This window comes from Chenopodium album, chromosome 9, assembly GCF_948465745.1.
Source record: "Chenopodium album chromosome 9, dcCheAlbu1.1, whole genome shotgun sequence".
Classification (NCBI taxonomy): domain Eukaryota; kingdom Viridiplantae; phylum Streptophyta; class Magnoliopsida; order Caryophyllales; family Amaranthaceae; genus Chenopodium; species Chenopodium album.
In genome coordinates, this window is record NC_137842.1 from 10,941,561 (window position 1) to 10,959,697 (window position 18,137).

The 18,137-nt window shown below is 33.2% G+C and overlaps 2 long non-coding RNA genes across 4 annotated transcripts; both read left to right on the plus strand.

Annotated features, from left to right (window-relative positions):
* The first annotated feature begins 378 nt into the window (after positions 1–378).
* On the plus strand, positions 379–7,897 carry LOC145559544 (uncharacterized). 2 transcript variants are annotated; one of them, XR_014092760.1, is made up of 5 exons: positions 379–793; positions 991–1,068; positions 1,479–1,837; positions 2,301–2,380; positions 7,264–7,897. It is a non-coding gene; the product is annotated as an uncharacterized LOC145559544 (long non-coding RNA). The 2 variants fall into 2 exon arrangements; XR_014092759.1 differs by having other exon boundaries at positions 1,479–2,380.
* LOC145559543 (uncharacterized) lies at positions 3,914–6,369 on the plus strand. Of its 2 annotated transcripts, XR_014092758.1 has the most exons (4): positions 3,914–4,349; positions 5,125–5,193; positions 5,665–5,789; positions 6,070–6,369. It is a non-coding gene; the product is annotated as an uncharacterized LOC145559543 (long non-coding RNA). The 2 variants fall into 2 exon arrangements; XR_014092757.1 differs by lacking the exon at positions 3,914–4,349 and having other exon boundaries at positions 5,049–5,193.
* Positions 7,898–18,137: the final 10,240 nt, after the last annotated feature.

Sequence of the window (18,137 nt, forward strand, 5' to 3'; positions counted from 1 at the left end):
AAAATCAATACTTTAAACCCTAAATTCATACATATACCAAATCTGAAATTTTATTTAATACTTTAGACATACAAAACCCATAAATTTATAATCTTTTGTAATTTATACATACTATTAAAGCCTAATAACAATAATTTTATAATTGAAATCAAATAAAAATTGAATCTTTAATCAAAATAACAAGAAATAAAGAAAAGAGAAATAAGAGGAAGGAGAAGAGAGGAGAGCGAACTGCAGTGGTCGCCGGCTGTGCTGGCAGCGCGGTGGTCAGGCGGGCGCGGCGGCAGGGCAGCTTCGGGTTTTTTTTTTTTTTTTTTTCCTTGTGGTGTTGTACGTGAGAGCAGGGGAAAGGAGGAGAAGAATGAAAGCTCTTTTTTTTTTTTTTTTTTTTTTTTTTTTTTTTTTTTTTTACGTGAGAAGGGGGAGAAGGGTAAGGGTTTTTTAGGGTTTTATTTGGGCTTTGGGTTTCCTAATTAGATTAGGAGTAATATTTGGGTTTTGGGCTATAATGTTAAAATTGTTTGTAAATTAGTAAAAACATGTTAGTTTACTTAAATCTTTTCATAAAAAAATAACTAATTTAATGAAACTGACATAAAAATATTTGTTGGAATAATATATAAATAAATTATAATTAAGTTAAAAATACGGGGGATTACATTGAACCTCTGCCATACATTCTTGATTTATTTAGACTACATAAATTGAAGTTTTATCTGACATTAGTGAGTTTCTGCAGGTGATTGACAGCTTAAATTGGAGGGTGCAAAATGATATTGACAATATACTAACCGTAAGTGCAACTAATGATCGCTACTTTAGTAACAGTCCGGAGACATGTCATACAATTCACAGGTCATGATGTATATTATCACTTTATCAGTTATCACTAGCGTCTTCTCGGAAGTTTGAGTCTTTAGGTGGATAAATTATCATAAGGAGCCTGAATTTAAGATATAACATTCTAATCCAGTGATTTCATTTTTCCAGAAAACTATTGTTCCTGCTGAGCTTTATCGAAAAGTGCATGACTCTCAGATTGTAGGACTTTCAGGTTACTCAAAATAGGTAACACTACCTTCATCTATTTCCTCAGGGTGCATTTGGCTTCCGGTACTACTCAATTCAGAATTACAATTGTTTTTTTTTTGTGTTAATCAAGGTATGCCTGTCATTGCTGTTGGTGTGGGGCATAGAACATATGACAAAGAAATCCATAAGTTAATCACTAATATATATATTTGTCGTTTTTCCTTCCTAATTTCATTTGATCATTCTACAATATCCACTTATCATTCACAATGAAATCATTAACATATAAAACATAAATTATTAGCCTGTAAAAAGGGAAAAAGAAGGAGATGAGAAACAAATTTTTCTCAAGAAGAAATGCTCTTGGAAGCTGCCCAAATATATTTTATCTTTTGATTTTCTCGTAAGTGTGGGTGGCTTCTCATATTTGTCTATTCTTTATCCAGCTTGGTGGGTTGAACTTCATGTTGACTGTTTAGCATACTCCTATACTCTGATTTCCAAAGTGCCCACAAAAATTCTTAGGATGGATGTATCTCACGGATCACCAAGGCATTCTGATGTGCCATCTCTGCCGTCACTTTCTACACTCACCCTTGCTCATCATTTCTAAAAAATTGACAAGTAAAATTTGCTGTCAACGTTACCTGATGTTTGTTCTTATGCTCTTTAGGTTGTTAACTCTTAAGAAATGGCCGCTGATTTCTTGATACAGAATATCAGTAAGGAATCAGTCTCCTAAGGTCGGAATGGTTGACAATTTTTTCAAACCTATGTCTGAGACTGAAGATGAAGTTATTTTGAGGTATGTTTGAGGAAGATGTTACTTGTGTAAATGCTGTCTTAAGCTTAACCAGCTCTAAAATGGATCATATTTCATTAGGGAGCCTTTGCTCGATTTCTGTGTCTGGGAAAAGAAAGCATGACCATATTACGAGTATCATATTTAGCTACGGGTTTTTTTTATAATTAGTATTTAAGATTTCTGCATTATTTTTATTCTTATTTTTTTAGTTCTATGCTAAATTTAATTGCCCTATGTTTGCTCTTAAGGTTTCTTCTTTTGTTCTTTATCTCATAGGGATGGAGTTAGGGAGGTCTTGAACATCGAGTTAGACAAAATCATTGAGATTTGCCCATGATTATTAAGCTAATCCTTTTAATCCTCTCTATTTTGGAGTGTCCAGGAAAAAAACTTTACATCTCTACCCCATCAATCTTTCTATTTATCCCTCAGCATTTTGTCTTATTTTTGGAGTGGTTTGCAGATGTCGGAGTGATTAAAATCTCAGTTCGTTGTAAGTGCCTAAGTATGCGAGATCATTCTGATATAATATATATCTTATAGGTGTTTAACTTCAATCACTACAAGAAAATAGATCAAAGAGGGCGATTTTATTCTGACAAAGAGGGCGACTTTAATTTTGCCTTCTTAAACACCATCAAATAGGGCATATAGAACTCGCCCTATTATATTGTTATCAAAAAGGGCGAAAATTTGGTCATCGCCTTATAGCTGATCAATAAGGGCGACTAAATTAAATTCGCCCTCTTTGATCAAACAATAAGGGCGACTTAAACAATTGCCCTCTTTGATAAACAATAAGGGGGCGAATTAAAAGAAGTTGTCGTCCTTGCTTGCACAAATAAACAAATACTTCTACTGTACTCCGTAAAACAAACCCCAAGACAAAAAATTGTAATTAAAACCCCTCTCTCTCCTCACAATGCGATAACTACACTTCGAGTTCTCCATTGAAGCGAGTTTGAGCTTTCTCGATCCTCCATTGAATCGAATTTGAGCTTTCTCGATCCTCCATTGAAGCGAATTTGAGCTTTCTCGATCCTCCATTGAAGCGGCTTCTCAGGTAGTATTAAATAATGGACTATCAATTTCACAATCTAGGGTTTATTGCTAGTTAATTGCTCGAATGTTTTTGTTATTGAAATTAAATTGTTGTTTGGATTCGAAATTTGTTGTATAGCATGCTACTTTTGTCGAGTCAAGCAAGCTTTCGATTTTACCTGTTAAAAAATTGATGAAATACCTATAATAATCATACTTAAATAATCTGGAATGGTGCATATATAGTGTTTGATGAAATGCCATAAAGAATCCGGTAAAAAAGAAAAGTTTATAGTTTTCAAATAGTGCAGATAAAGTGTTTGATGAAACGCCTCAAAGACTGTTGATTAAAAAAAATAATAATAAAATTGTTTTGTATGAACAGGTGTTTATGATGCATGATCATTGGGGATAAGTATATGATTAATTACCTCATTATCTGATTTCAAAATGTAATGTATAAGAGTAGTTGATTGTAGTTTGTTTACAGATTACTTATTGATTGTGAAGCCTTTTAGGTATTCATGCTATGTTCAGAGCTAGTTTATGATTTGGTACTTTTCATTAATAAACTCATAATTGTTAACCTGTAATCTTTAAGCGTTCCTGTCTTAAGTTTATTGGACTAAATTAGTTTTCAGTTTTAAAGATAGTGAATTATTTAGTATTATCAAACTTTTGGATTGTAATGGACTAGATTATAATTTTTTATCAAACACATTGTGCTTCTTATTTATTTAGAAAGGATAGACAGACATTGATTATGCAGTGAGTCGGTGAAAGGTCTATCAGTAATAGCTTCTCTGTCATTTGAGGGATAGACAAACATAGGAAGTTGTGCTGAAGATGATCATATAGTCATGGTGTACGAATTTGTAGAAGGCAGAAGCTTAGCTGCATTATTAGATGATAAAAAAATTTTAGTTAAACTGGTCTATGAGAGCTTCTATATGTCTTGGCATTGCTTGTGGTCTTGAATGTGTTAATGTTTTTTTTGTATTGCATCGCGACCTTAGGCCTAGCAATGTACTTGAAAATAGTTTCTATTCTAAAGTTGTTGGATTTTGGGATTGCACATGTATTAACTGACTATGCATCAGATGCTATGACAGAATATTCCCAAAAACATAGGTTATATTGATCTGAATTACATGTTTACTACTTCCAAGGGAGATGTTTATGCATTTGGGGTTCTTCCGTGAGAAATGGCAAGGACATTGGGGTGTGTCGCGCAGTGTCTGAAAGTTGGCAAGGAATTGGTGTATTGAGCTCGGCAACTTGGTCAAGATGGTAGGTTTCTGGAGATAGTTGATCCCACTTTATCTTAATTTTCAGAAGAGGAGATGAAATGTTTTTGTGTCTGAGGTTTCACTCTTGCTCTCCAAGTCTCTAGATGGCTGTGGTTTTGATGCAAACACTCAAAATATTCCTAGTCCAGCACTTCAAATGAAGTCAAACAGTTGCCATCTTGGTGAGCATTTTCAGCAATTACTTCATTTTTTATTCCCCTTTTTTATTAGTGATGATGCTTTGAGTAATCTCTTAATTGTCTTTGTGTATCTGAAGGTGCCAATGAACATAATTAACTCATATATACTACGTATTTGATTAAGAATAAGTTTGCTTTATGTGCATGTTGTCAATGCTATAAAAGAAAATTGTGGACAAATTACTTGTATGAAATGATTTTTGACAGAAGAGTTGCAATACACTTCTGCCTATCTTTCGTAACAATTATGGAGTACGAGTACATGAAAGCATATTTATCTTGATGTTTTCGAAAGTCTTGTAATTGTCGTTCCGTGTTTTAATTGTGTCCACATGTATGCAATATAATTGATCATGGTAGATTTTTAAAACCATAAAGCTTACTCTTTAATGTATGTTTGAAGTGTCTCACTATGCTTATTAGAAGATAAACATGTGATCTTTGTAGGACCTTGTTTTTGAACACTAGTGTGTGAATCTAGAACAGATATACAGAAAATTACAAGAACCCCTATTAGAAATTCAACTAAGAAAAATAAAAAAAAATCAAATTAAATATTCAGAAGAGATCCTTAATCAAGATTTTTTGTCATTTGATTATGCAGTGAGTGGCATAGAATTATAACCCATGTTTGCATTCCTAGGTTGTCCGTTGAGGCACCTGTTTCAGGGTATACATCCGTATTGCTCGATTACATATTATGTTACTGTTTATAGTTTTGTTTCTATCTTCTATTTTTGTTTCCTTCATTTTGTAGGGAAAAGAACAATGAATGAGCCCGAAGGGTCTACCTCTCAAGAGTCTCAACAACTTAAAGAAGGAAAAGGTAAATATGTTATGATTGCTTTATTTATGAATAGGTGCTAGAGCTGAGTTTTTGGGCTTTTCCTATTGCTGAATATTGGTGAGCCAATATGGTTGCTTCACCTTATGCTAATAGTATTTCATATACGCTTCATAGATATGGCCATTGTTGCTATAGGTTAGTCACTGATAATTGCTTTAATTTCTCCCAGTTTGATCAAATAATGATTGCAACACAAACTCCTAGTTAAATTAATCTCCTTATTGTCCTTAATTATTCATCCTAGTTGTGCACTAAATTTGTAACCTTCCTGTTTCTCGTAGCCTGAAGAGAGTTCTTTATATCTTTTTTTAGCGATGAGCTCCATATATATTTTATTCCTTTTATCTTCAGTTTATATTTTTCATATATAGCTACGTTTATCTTTTCTAATGGAAGTCCTTCTGTTGTTTTTTTATCTTCTTGGTAATATATATGCATGTGATTTTCTAGGAACAACTACAAAATGAAAATAATATGATGCGAGATGAATTGGAAGTTTCTAAGAAGAAACAAGATGACCTAGAACAAAAGCTTCGGTTAGTCATGGAGAAGATTGGCCTTAATGCTTGATAGAGGTAATATTTTCTAGCTTACTCTTTACATAAAATTGTCATGTGGATGCATTTTCATGCCATGGTTATGTTAGCTTATTATGTTAGAGGAATCTTGGACAAGTTCTTATATAATTCAGTAGGTATAAGACATGGTGCTCAGACTGATGCTTTTCTACATGTTATTTTGGCAGTAGTTCATCAAACATTCCATTTTAGTATTTTATTCTTGAACTTGACTTTTGTGAATTGTAACTTTCCCTTTCTTCTCGAATAGGATTAACAGTCACATTAAAACCTGCAGGACTCGAAACTGTTTCTTACCTGTTTGTGCCAAGTTTGCAGTCAGGGGATCAAGTCAATGTGCTGATGTTTTGGGGATGGACACCAAAAGGCGGGTTGCATTACAGATGGAAAAAAAGGGGATGCTAGAAGCTGCAAGAATGACAAGATTGCTTGATAGTTCATGTCCTAGAAAAAACATTATTAAATTTTAGTACTCTTTGGCTTAGCTATTTGTTATTTAGAAAAACTTGGTTAATACTTTTGTATATATAATGACAAAATTAGAATTTATGCATATTAAGACCTTTTTTTTTTTTTTTTTTTCTTGAATGTACCCTCTTAGAATTCTTTTTTTTTAAAAAAAAACTAAAAAATGAACAAAGAGGGCGACTTTAATTTTGCCCTTAGATTTTAATCAAAGAGGGCGAAAATTTTGTCCTCTTAGATTTTGATCAAAGAGGGCTAAAATTTTTGTTCTCTTAGATTTTGATCAAAGAGGGCGGTAAGCTTTGTCCTCCTTGATTTTGATCAAAGAGGGCAAAATTTTTTGCCTTCTTTGATCTTTAACAAAGAGGGCGAAAGATTATAGTTGCCCTTTGAAGCTAATAGGACGAAGCTAAAAGGGCAACTTAGGGGCGATTTTAAAATCGCCCTCTTTGCCTAATAGGGCGAAATTTTAACCTAAGAGGGCAATTTAAATCGCCCTCTTTGATCTTATTTGTTGTAGTGAATGTTGATAAATCTCTGAAGTTCAGTTAAGCATGAGTATATAAAGGACAACAGGTTATACAATTTGGTTAATGGTAATTGGTATATCAATTTGGTTGTTCCAGGAAAACTTTAAAGGCATAGTTACTATATCATACTTGAGCATCTTATTCGATCACTCTGTCTGAAATTTTTAAAAGCTCACTTTCAACTTTTGAAGATAAATTGGAACTTATATTGTACTTCACATGTTTTGGGTAATTAGGCTGGTTTCCACAAGAAGGCTTAGAAAAATTAAGGTATAGCATACGAGATTGACAAAAATCATAAGAAATTGAAGCAGGAATACAATCTAGCTGAAAGCCTGAGGCTCGCAAATTATGTATTGGTAAATGCTTAATTTTGAAATTTTGAGTCTTCACTCCACCCGTGTGAAAGTAAACACAATCCCAGCTTGATTTCTGAATTGTTTAGTAGTACTAATTTAGGCTTGCCTTGTCCGCAGATGATCAAGAGTAATCAGAGCCTGAGTAGGCTTGTGCGCAGATGATCACGAGCAATCAGATCCTGAGTAGGCTCGGCATAGTTGTTGATCAGGGGCTGAGACCAGGTGACATTGCCGAATATTTAAGAGTGGAAAAAAAAACATTAATAATAGTTGGTTGAGATGGTAAAAGTATTACATATATGTATTGGAGGTTATGGGTCCGAATCTTGTTGAAAGCATATTTTATTTTGTTAAATGAAGTGGCTAGCTTACGTTGCGCATATACATTGGATGATGACATGGCATTGTGACATAGACACACATACTTTAAAGAGTACCACGTGCACCGTTCCTTTTAAAGGAACACCTTTTAATATACAGTATAGATATTTTCGGACCTCCAATAAAATAAAATAAAAAATCGGCCCTAAAAAAAATTCGAACCACTTAAAAAAAAAATTTGGGTTTTGAATTTAATCAATAAGTATTAAATCTGTCCAAAATAAAATAATTAGAATAAAATAAAAATTAATTCTCTAAAAGTTTTACCAATAAATAAGTACTTGGCCATGTTTAAAACTAAAACACCTTAAAACACGTTTTTAGCTTGGTTAATATTTAAATTACCACCCAAAAATATAACCATTTTCGAACTAACCACCCGTTAAATTTTTTATTTTAAATTACCACCCCTTAAATTATATATGTTCACATTACCACCCATTTCAAAAATCCGGTAGATTTTCTGTCTGTAGGCCCCACCTAACACTTATTTTGACCTTTTTGACTGATTTTTTTTCTCGATTTTTCTCTTTAAAAACGCTCTCTAAACTTTAATTCACATTTCCTTCACCAAATTCTACCAAATTTCAAAGAGAAAAATGTGAATTGAAGTTAGGAGAACGTTTTTAAAGAGAAAAATCAAGAAAAAAAAATCAGTCTAAAGGGTCAAAATAAGCGTTAGGTGGGGCCCACGAACGAAAAATCCACCGGATTTTTGAAATGGGTGGTAATATGAGCATTTATTTAATTTAAGAGGTGGTAATTTAAAATAAAAAATTAAACGGGTGGTTAGTTTGAAAATGGTTACATTTTTGGGTGGTAATTTAAAATTTTTCCTTTTAGCTTTAGTGGTAATAAAATTTCCACCAAAGCTCCCAAATACCACTTTGTAACACCCTAGAAATTCCTTTCTTTTAAAAATATTTGTTTTGCCCTGTTTAAAACTTTTAAATAGGAATATCTAAGACATTACCGCCACCGTGATAAAAGTTAAGACAACTATCAAAGATACACCGCGGAAGACTAATTACAAAACGTTTCAAACCAAGTCAACATTGAAGATAAAACAACGAAAGTAAAGTCAAACCAAAGTCAAATGAAGTAAAATAAAGTCGACCTACAACTTGAAACCATTGTAGGCCCTTATTAAAACAAAACCGAAATTCAAAACCCTTTTTGTTAGTCACATATAATAAATAAAGTTATAAATAAATAAAGCAATAACACGTTCATATACTTATAGAAACTAGCATGATTCGCTCTTCACTCATGCTCATTTATGAATATGCTTCATCACCTGAAAAGCTTATCTCTACTTGTTTCCACTACTCTACATTAAAAACTGGTCATTATAGGGCCAAGATAAAGACAAGGCCAACAAACACACAAAACACACAATTAGCAAAGCTGAGTACATAAGCGTATTAACACACTAACATACAATTTCCTATCAACACACAACTTACCTTGTTGCACCTGTTTTTCAAGCATACAACATTTCAATAAAAGTCCTCACTAGACACTACATAATTTATTTAATGTTTACTACGCATCGAACGGGTTTCTGTAACACCCCAATAATTCTTTGTTTAAACTTGTGAGTATCCTGAACAAAATCCAAGAGAATTATTGGCGTGCTACCGCCACGTGTTCAAACGTTAAGGCTATATCAGAAATTAGCAGCGGAAAAACTAAATCAGTTATATAAATAAGTTTCAAAACCAACGAATGAAACCAAATTAAGTGTTACAAGTTGGAACCATTAAGACACTTATTCAAAACCCAACAAAAGTAGCAAATAAATAAAACCAGAGTTTAAATAAATTCAAACTTATGAAAAGAAATAAACTGCGAATAATAACCAACTCTCCACTCAACATCCCACAACCCTGATGCGAATGCTGCATGTGTAAGAACCTGTGGTTAATCTGCTCCCCAATATTACAAGTGTAAAAATTGGATTGTCACAGGGCCATTGGAAGGCGAAGGCCATGACCAAAGAAAGACACACAAAAGCACGCAATCAGCAACGCTGAGTACATACAAGCTACGAAATATAATAAGAAATCCCTAACATACTACTAATAATCAATCATCACGCATCATTAAATTATAGACTCAACACAGACTCAACTATCAATTTTATTAAGACTTCACTAGTTGATAGTAGTTAACTCATTTTATATTATTCATTGGATTAAGCAATAGACAAGGTTGTCCAACCCATGTCCAACACATGCTCCATTTGGAACATCAATAAAAAAAACCCCATGTCTCCTTTCGAAAACATCAATAAACATCCAACGACCACAGGTGGGACTCCGTAACCGTAGTTAGTATGAGATCTCACCTAACTCCTAGTTTTGAAAAATATTTGAAATAAGAGACTCGTAGATCAGACGGCCTCGACAAAAGTGCACGACTAATACTCTGTGTACCCCAACCCCTGATTGTCATTACTCTAGATGTGCACCAATCCAGAGTTTTATTGCTCATCCATCTTGCACTTTACGTGATTTACAAGTTTAGACTTAGTGATGACTCATATGCAAACAATACAATCAATCCATTATCAATTCAATCAAGTAAAACAACTTTCCAATTTCAATTCTTGATTTATTAGTGACAAGCAATATTTATTATTTATTCCTTTACTACCTCGGTGTATAAACACCTTAAGTGCATAAGACACCCCAAAAACCTTAACCTCGTCTTATAAGACTTGAATTCTTCCTTTACTCATCCTATTTCAATAATCATGAATGAGTAATAAATAAATAATTTCACCAATCACATACCTTTGCCTCTAAGCGCACCTTGCATAATTATAGCATAAACAATACTTGCAATATAGAATAGTGCACATCATATGAAAATCACAATGTATAACCAAACAATTTAACCCAGTCATCCCTATACATGATGCTAAGTTCTTAATCCGTCCTTAAATATGCACCTAAAAGCAAGGTTTCGTAACTTGTACGTACCTCGAGTAAACGAATTGGTATGCCACTTTACTAACTAGAAATAACCTTTTATAAAGTCCTTTCCTAAACCAAACAACAATAATTCAATCAATACCCAAGCAATTAAATTTATAGCAATACTAACTACTTTAAAACCTCTCAAACCATCAAAATAAAGCCTTTAAATTGTTCCAATTAGTCAATATTAATAGTACAACAACCCAACTATAAGTTTATATGTTAAAATTATGAAAATATAGTGTATAACATTTGATTCCAGCAGCTTTAAAGTACGTAAATAAATCTGAAAATTTAGGGCTTGTTTGGCATCATTTTTGGTTTTCAGTTTCCTGTTTTTTTGAAAACCAAAAACCAAAAACTGGAAACAAGAAAAAGGTGTTTCCACTTTTCTGTTGTCAGTTTTCAAAATTATTATAATTGTAATATGTTTAAATAATTTTTGATTCATTATGGGACATATATCCTATACTTTTAAAAAACAAAAAACCAAAAAACAAAAAACCACAGCAATGCCAAACAAACCCTTAGTTTAAGTATATAAAATAACCCCATATGCATCATTACTTGAAATTATCATTATATAGCAAGCTAGTGTGTTAAATACCCAAAAATATACCAATTCAATGTAATTAGAGGCTTCAAAATAAAAGTATACAGATCTGAAAATTTATACTTGAGGTTGTAATTTAAAGTTCAAAGCTTTCTAATCATAAAATACCCACAATAATTATTTTATAGGCTTAGAAGCATAAAAACATGAAATTCACATAACTTGCTCATAAAAATAAAAACTTTAATAATATGAAAATTTATATATATTCAAAATAATTATACTTTGATGTAATTTAAACATAGTATAAATTGATAACTTGATTAGCACGTTTTCAAGCCCTAAAACATGAAAAATCAATGTTTAAACCCTAAATTATACAACATATATAATCTGAAATTTTATATAATAAATTAAACATGCTAAAACTCATAAATTTATAATCTTTTATAATCTAAACATGTTATCAAACCATAATAATATAATTTAGAACAAAATTTTAATTAAAGATTGAAACTTTAAATCAAAATAAAAGAACAAAGAGAAGTGAAGAAAAGGGAGGAAGAAGGGCGAATTGTAGGGGGCGGCTGCCTGGTGGTGTAGGGTGGTCGGCGGCAAGCAGCGGTCGCCAGAGGTGGTGCGTCTGGATGGAGGCAGGTGGCGGTGCGGGCAGCTTCGATTTTTTTTTTATTTTTTTTATTGTGTGAGTGCCTTGAAGAGGAGGAAGAGAAGTGAGGGGTTTTCTCTCTCTCTCTCTCTCTTTTTTTTTTTTTTTTTTTTTTTTTTTCTGTTTTCACGTGAAAGGGAGAGGAAATTTGTGGGTTTTTTTGGAGAGGTTTTATATGGGTTTGGTTTGTAAGTTTAAGTAAGAGTTGAGTTAAAGAGTTGGGCTAGAATAAAAGTTTAAGGTTTCTTTATTCTAAAGTGGGCTACAATATAAACAAAGTGGGTTGAACTTGCATAATCATTCATGATTGAAAATATGGGTAGAGAAATAATTTAATAATAATTTTATTAACTTTATAAACATTAAAGTTATTTTCTTATATTAAATAAATTTTGTAAATAAATAATCATAATTGAATATTCACATAAATATGTTAAAATATAATTTTAAATTTCACAAAATTACGGGGGATTACAGTTTCCCACTCATCCTCCCCCAAATAAATTTGAGGTTACTAACACGGAAGCTAACCGTGCCAGCATCAATAACCACTCGTAAGTGGCGGAATTCCTGCGCATAATAATAATAAAAGGAATGTGCAGCGTCCTGTACTCCAGTATAAGTTATGATCAAATATAAAGTCACATAACTCCCCCCATATGTTCATACTCAAGGTATATACGTTCCAAGATTTTTGTTGCGTAATCTCTTTCATTTTACGTTATTTACAGATTATTAAACTTGGTGATAACTCTCAAACCATAATCATTGAATCAACAATAATTATTCAATCAATCAAATATACCAATTTAATTCTTGAATAATTAGTGACCACATAATATTTAATGTTGAATCCTTTCTAATTCTACCTCGGTGCCAATGACACCTTAAACGCATAAAGCGCCACAAATCCTATCCTTCGGTGTTAAAAACACCTTAAGTGCACTAAGGCACCAACATACAATTTTATTCCTCGTGTACATAAACACTTATATAGCTCTTTCCTCATGCTTATAACATCAATAAAAATTAAATGAACCATAATAAAATTTCTTTTCAATATTCCAAACCAAATTAAACATGCTCTCTAATATACCATAAATAAATATGTGGTTCATAAATAATATTCCAAACTATCGATTTCCATTCAATAATCCATCACAAATAAATTAAATCATGCTTCATAATCCAATCACTAATAACATCAAATCACAATTTTCAATCTAAACCTAGCATGATACTACTTGTAATCAATCAAACACATTTAGCATGCTATTATATTAACATAATTATGTTGAGTACGCGAACGTACCTTGTATACGATCTTAGAATCGCCACGACTAATAAAAATCACTCACTTCAAAGTCTCCTACAATTTAAAATTATAAAAGAATATTAAAATCCACTTTACACAATAATATTATAAAACCCCTCATAATTTAATAAAAATAAGCTGAAACTTTATTTAAAACATGCAATATGGTGATCATAAAAATAATAGAATCAATATTAATATAAAAACCAATTTAATCATAACTCCAACAACATAAAAATCGTTAGAAAAATAACAATAGTAAAAAGAGCATGATTCTTACTTTGAATCTGTTTGTTTGCAACTACAAAATAATAAACAAGTTAGTAACTTCAAGGAAATAATAAAACAATAATTAAATTAAATTAAATAAAGTAAGGTTGATTTTGGGGCCAAACCCTCAAACGATTCTACCTTTCACGCCTTGGTTTAAGGACAGAACCTCGAGTAAAATATGGACTCCTTTGAGTGCTTGAAGAAGGAATTTTGAAGTGAAAAGGGTAGGCTAGTATTTAGGTTAAGAGCATAGAAGAGAGAAAAATAAGAATAATAGAATTCTCGTTGCCCCGTACATCAGAAATGAGGGGGTATTTATAGGGAAATGTGCTGAGGGAGCACACGGAATCCTAAAATGATAAAAACCCTAAAAAAGTATCCCGTGACACGGTCAGACTGTACCGTGACACGGTTAGACTGTACCGTCAGACGGTACAAGTTCCCGTGACACGGTCAGTTTTGGAGTGACGCGGGAAATTTTTAGAAAACGGAACGGAAAACGCGTTAAGGGTTTACGCGGAAAGGACACGGAACTTCCCGTGTCACGGCAGACCTCCCGTGTCACGGGAAGTCCCACCGTCAAACGGGAAGATTTCCCGTGACACGGTCAGGATGTACCGTGACACGGTCAATTCCAGTCCATTTTTCCGTCTAAATTCATTTTTAACCCTAATTTCTTTCAGCTTTTTAAGTGCCGATTGATAATTTCGGGCTTTTTTTTCTGACTTTTATTATTCGGGCTAAAATAATAAAATAAAAATAAATAAAATATTTGGGCCAAAAATAAATAATAAAATAATAAAATAAAAAGGTTTGGGCTTAAAATTAATTAACAAGTTTGGGCTAAAATTAAAACTATGCTTTTACCAAACACCAAGACTGATCCATGGATCTTTCAAAAATATGGATTTAATAAAACACGACTTTTTAAGCACTCTCGGGATTAAATACTAAACCCGACCAACAGTGGCGGTGAAAGGTTATTTATCATCGGGTTTGGTTTTGGGGAGACATTTTTAGGTGTCTACACATATATTGTTATCACTTTTCTCTTTTTCGTCCCTACGTTCCCACTTCTGGTGGGAATGTGAGTTTGTGAAATGACCTCCACGACATCTACCATATCCACGTCCACGACCCCGGCCGCGCCATTGGCCATAACCACGACCTCTACCTCGACCACTACTGCTGGAATGGTCTCTGTTTTTAGTTTCTTTCCCGTTATGGGTTGTCACATTCGCTTCAGGGAATGGAGTAGAGCCAGTAGGACGTGATTCATGATTTTTCATTAACAGCTCGTTATTTTGCTCAGCCACAAGAAGACAAGATATTAATTCAGAATATTTTTTAAAACCTTTTTCTCTATATTGTGTCTGCAGGACAATATTATTAGCATGGAAAGTGGAGTATGTCTTTTCAAGCATTTCTGCATCAGTAATATTTTCTCCACATAATTTCAATTGAGAAGTTATTTTAAACATAGCTGAGTTATATTCACTAACAGATTTAAAATCTTGCAATCTCAAATTCAACCATTCATAACGAGCTCTAGGGAGTATCACTGTTTTTTGGTGGTCATACTTTTCCTTTAGATTACTCCAAAGGATTTGTGGGTCTTTCACAGTTAAATATTCATTTTTGAGCCCTTCATGGAGGTGATGGCGAAGAAAAATCATGGCTTTAGCCTTATCTTGAGGTGTTGCCTTATTAGCCTCTTTTATTGTTTCACCAAGCCCTTTAGCATCTAGGTGTATTTCAGCATCTAACACCCATGATAAATAATTCTTTCCGGTAATATCAAGGGCCACAAATTCGAGCTTGGCAAGGTTTGACATTTTTCACTATACAAAATAATATTAAAAGATAAGTATATAGAAATAGTATCCAAAATATGTACTAAACGTTATAATCATGCATAAATAAACCTGATAAAAGTCATGCATAAATAAGAACGAAATTGAAAATGAGAACGTTAGCATGGAGAAAAATAAGAATGGAACCTTAAATTATATATCATGCTCTGTATTCGTTATATAAGTTGATATTCCAATAAATAAGCATCAAAAGTAGATAAATGTAAAATTATAATTGTTATGGGCTGCGATCATACTTACATGATAATAATAATACGGGATTCTAGATAAATTTTTGGTAATCCTACTCAGTTGACTAGCAATGGTGCTGATAACGTGTTAAATATGGAAGAGAAAATACAGAGAGATGAGGGAAGATTGTTACGTTGTATTTCATATTCCATCTAGTACGGGATATATATAATGTACTTTACCTAGGGTTCCATCAATGGATAAGACCAAATACCCAACTCTAGAATATTCTAGATTGTACTTGGGATAATAGTCATCCATATTTAGATATTATCATAACAAAAGGAAACTAAAACTAATTAATCTAAAGCTACCCCCACCTACGTAACTACTACCTCCTTAAATAAGAGTAGTAAAAACATATAATCCAAGAATCCCACTCCCACTAAAACAAGGATTACACAATTATTATGAAAAGGCCTCAATCAGATACGGAGTGTATCTAGGCCCAAATCAAACAGCGGGCGACTTAATGCGCAAGCAGCAAAATCTCTCGATCGGGCCCGCGGTCTGGTAGCATCAGCGAGCTAGGCTTCTTTTGCGGAAATTGGGCCTTGGACTTTAACATTATTGACTTAAGTTCTAGCCCTCAATTAAGCTGGTCCATAATTCTTGCGGGAATTTTGAACCTCTTTCATTTAACTGAGCCCTTAATCACCGAATTAAATTCTCTAACTTGGCCTTGGGCTAAAATATCCGGTCATAAAATACGATCCAACTCCAATGTCTTTGTAGTGGTTTAATAACCTCGGGAATTGCCATAATTCTACAAATTCCTACAAAATAATACCAACTCTACAAAAACACTAGAAAACGTATATTAGTAATAAAAATAGCTCAGTAGAGCTCAAATAAGCACAAATATGACTGTGGGACGGGGAATAAAATATATATAAAATAGACTGATCAAATTACGAATATAAATTTCCGTTTATTACATGAATTTAATTTTGCCTATTATTTCATGAGTTTTTTTTTTTTTTTTTTTTTTACTATAAGAAATTTTCTTCTCCTAATTATTTTGTATGAATATTTCTTTAAGAAGGAGGAAGAAAGAGGATTAGGATATTAGTAAGAAGGAAGAAAGAAAATAGGATGACTAAACTGAGAGATAAAGTCGCGTGAATGCATGATACAAAAGAAAATATGCAAACATGATACCAACCTTTAGAGTTCATAGTTAATAAAGAGTTAAAGATGAAATTACATGCATACTCTACATGTGGCAAATGTATTAGAAGACTAATTAAACTTTAGTTATTGGGTTTTGAAATTTATTTTAGTCATTTTATGTTTTGAGTATTATTCTTGTTCATTATAACCGAGATTGTATAAATATAATAAGTACAATATTAATTAAAGTTAATAAAAAATATATATTCAACCTTTATTAATTTTACGGGGTTTATGATTTTACCAAGTTTCGAACCCCCAACCTCTTATTTGTAAGTTGGGCACTCGGACCACCACGGCTTGCATTCTATAGTGATATTTTCTAATCTTTAAAACCTTAAATATGAAATACAAAAATATTTGACTTCCCTTTTACTAATCTCTAAAAAAATTTGTGTAATCGGAAATGGCTCGAATTGCAAACCGGGACTTTGAAAATTTAGACATTTTTGGAGGAAGATACCTGGCCTGGGATGGCGGGTGGACACAAAAGCCTACCTAAGGGCACAAAGCCTTGAACACCCTATCGCCGAAGAGGGAAACCCTACTCCTCTAGAACAAGCTAAAGCTTTGGTGTATATCAAACACCACATTCATGACGAATTAAAAACAGAGTATATTCTCATTGAGGATCTTAGAGAACTTTGGGTTTTCCTCCAAGACATATTCGAACACTTACAGAGAATAATTGGGCCAGAGCCCAGAATGAATGATCTACCTTGAGACTTCAAGATTTCAGCTCAGTACGTGAATATAACTCTGCTGCACTCCGCATAACTTCACAATTGAGATTATGTGGAGAACCAATGTCTGAAAGAGCCATGATCGAGAAAACTCTCACTACAATCCACCCAAATAATATGGTACAACAAGAACGGTACCGAGAAAGGCATTGTGAAAGGTTTTGTTACTTAATTTCCATACTGTTAGTCGTAGAACAAAACAGTCAAATCATGTTGTCTAATCATAATCAGAGACCATTAGGTACCAGTGCAATACCAGAAACAAATTCCAAAAAAATAGGCAGGCGCTGGAATAACAATACTGTACGAGGAGGTTTTCAGGGCAGAGGTTCGTACCACAATAAGGGTAGAGGAAGGGGGAGATGACGTCAAAACTGGCGTCAAAATACTTCCAATACTCTCACCCTAAGAGGTAGAGGTAGAGGCGGTAGAGGAAGGGAAAATTTTAAAAACCAAGGAAGGCCACAAGAAAAGTGTTTTAAATGCGGAATACAAGACCCGGTCAAGGATCGTCGTACGGCAAAACACCTTGTAGACCTATATGTTGCCTCAAGAGGAGGCCAGGGGAAACAAGCAGAAACTAATTTTGTCACACAAAGTTCCCCTAACCCAGAACTCGATGTAGCCGATTATCTTGTTGATGACATAGAAAATGTCTAGACTACATCGATCATGTGCTTGTCCTGTGGTGTTTGCTTCATCGACATTTTCATATATTTTCGAGTTGTTTGTATGTTGTATTTGTTTTTCCTTTTCATCCAGAGTCCTAAGATTTCTTTAAGCATTTTTTTCCTAGT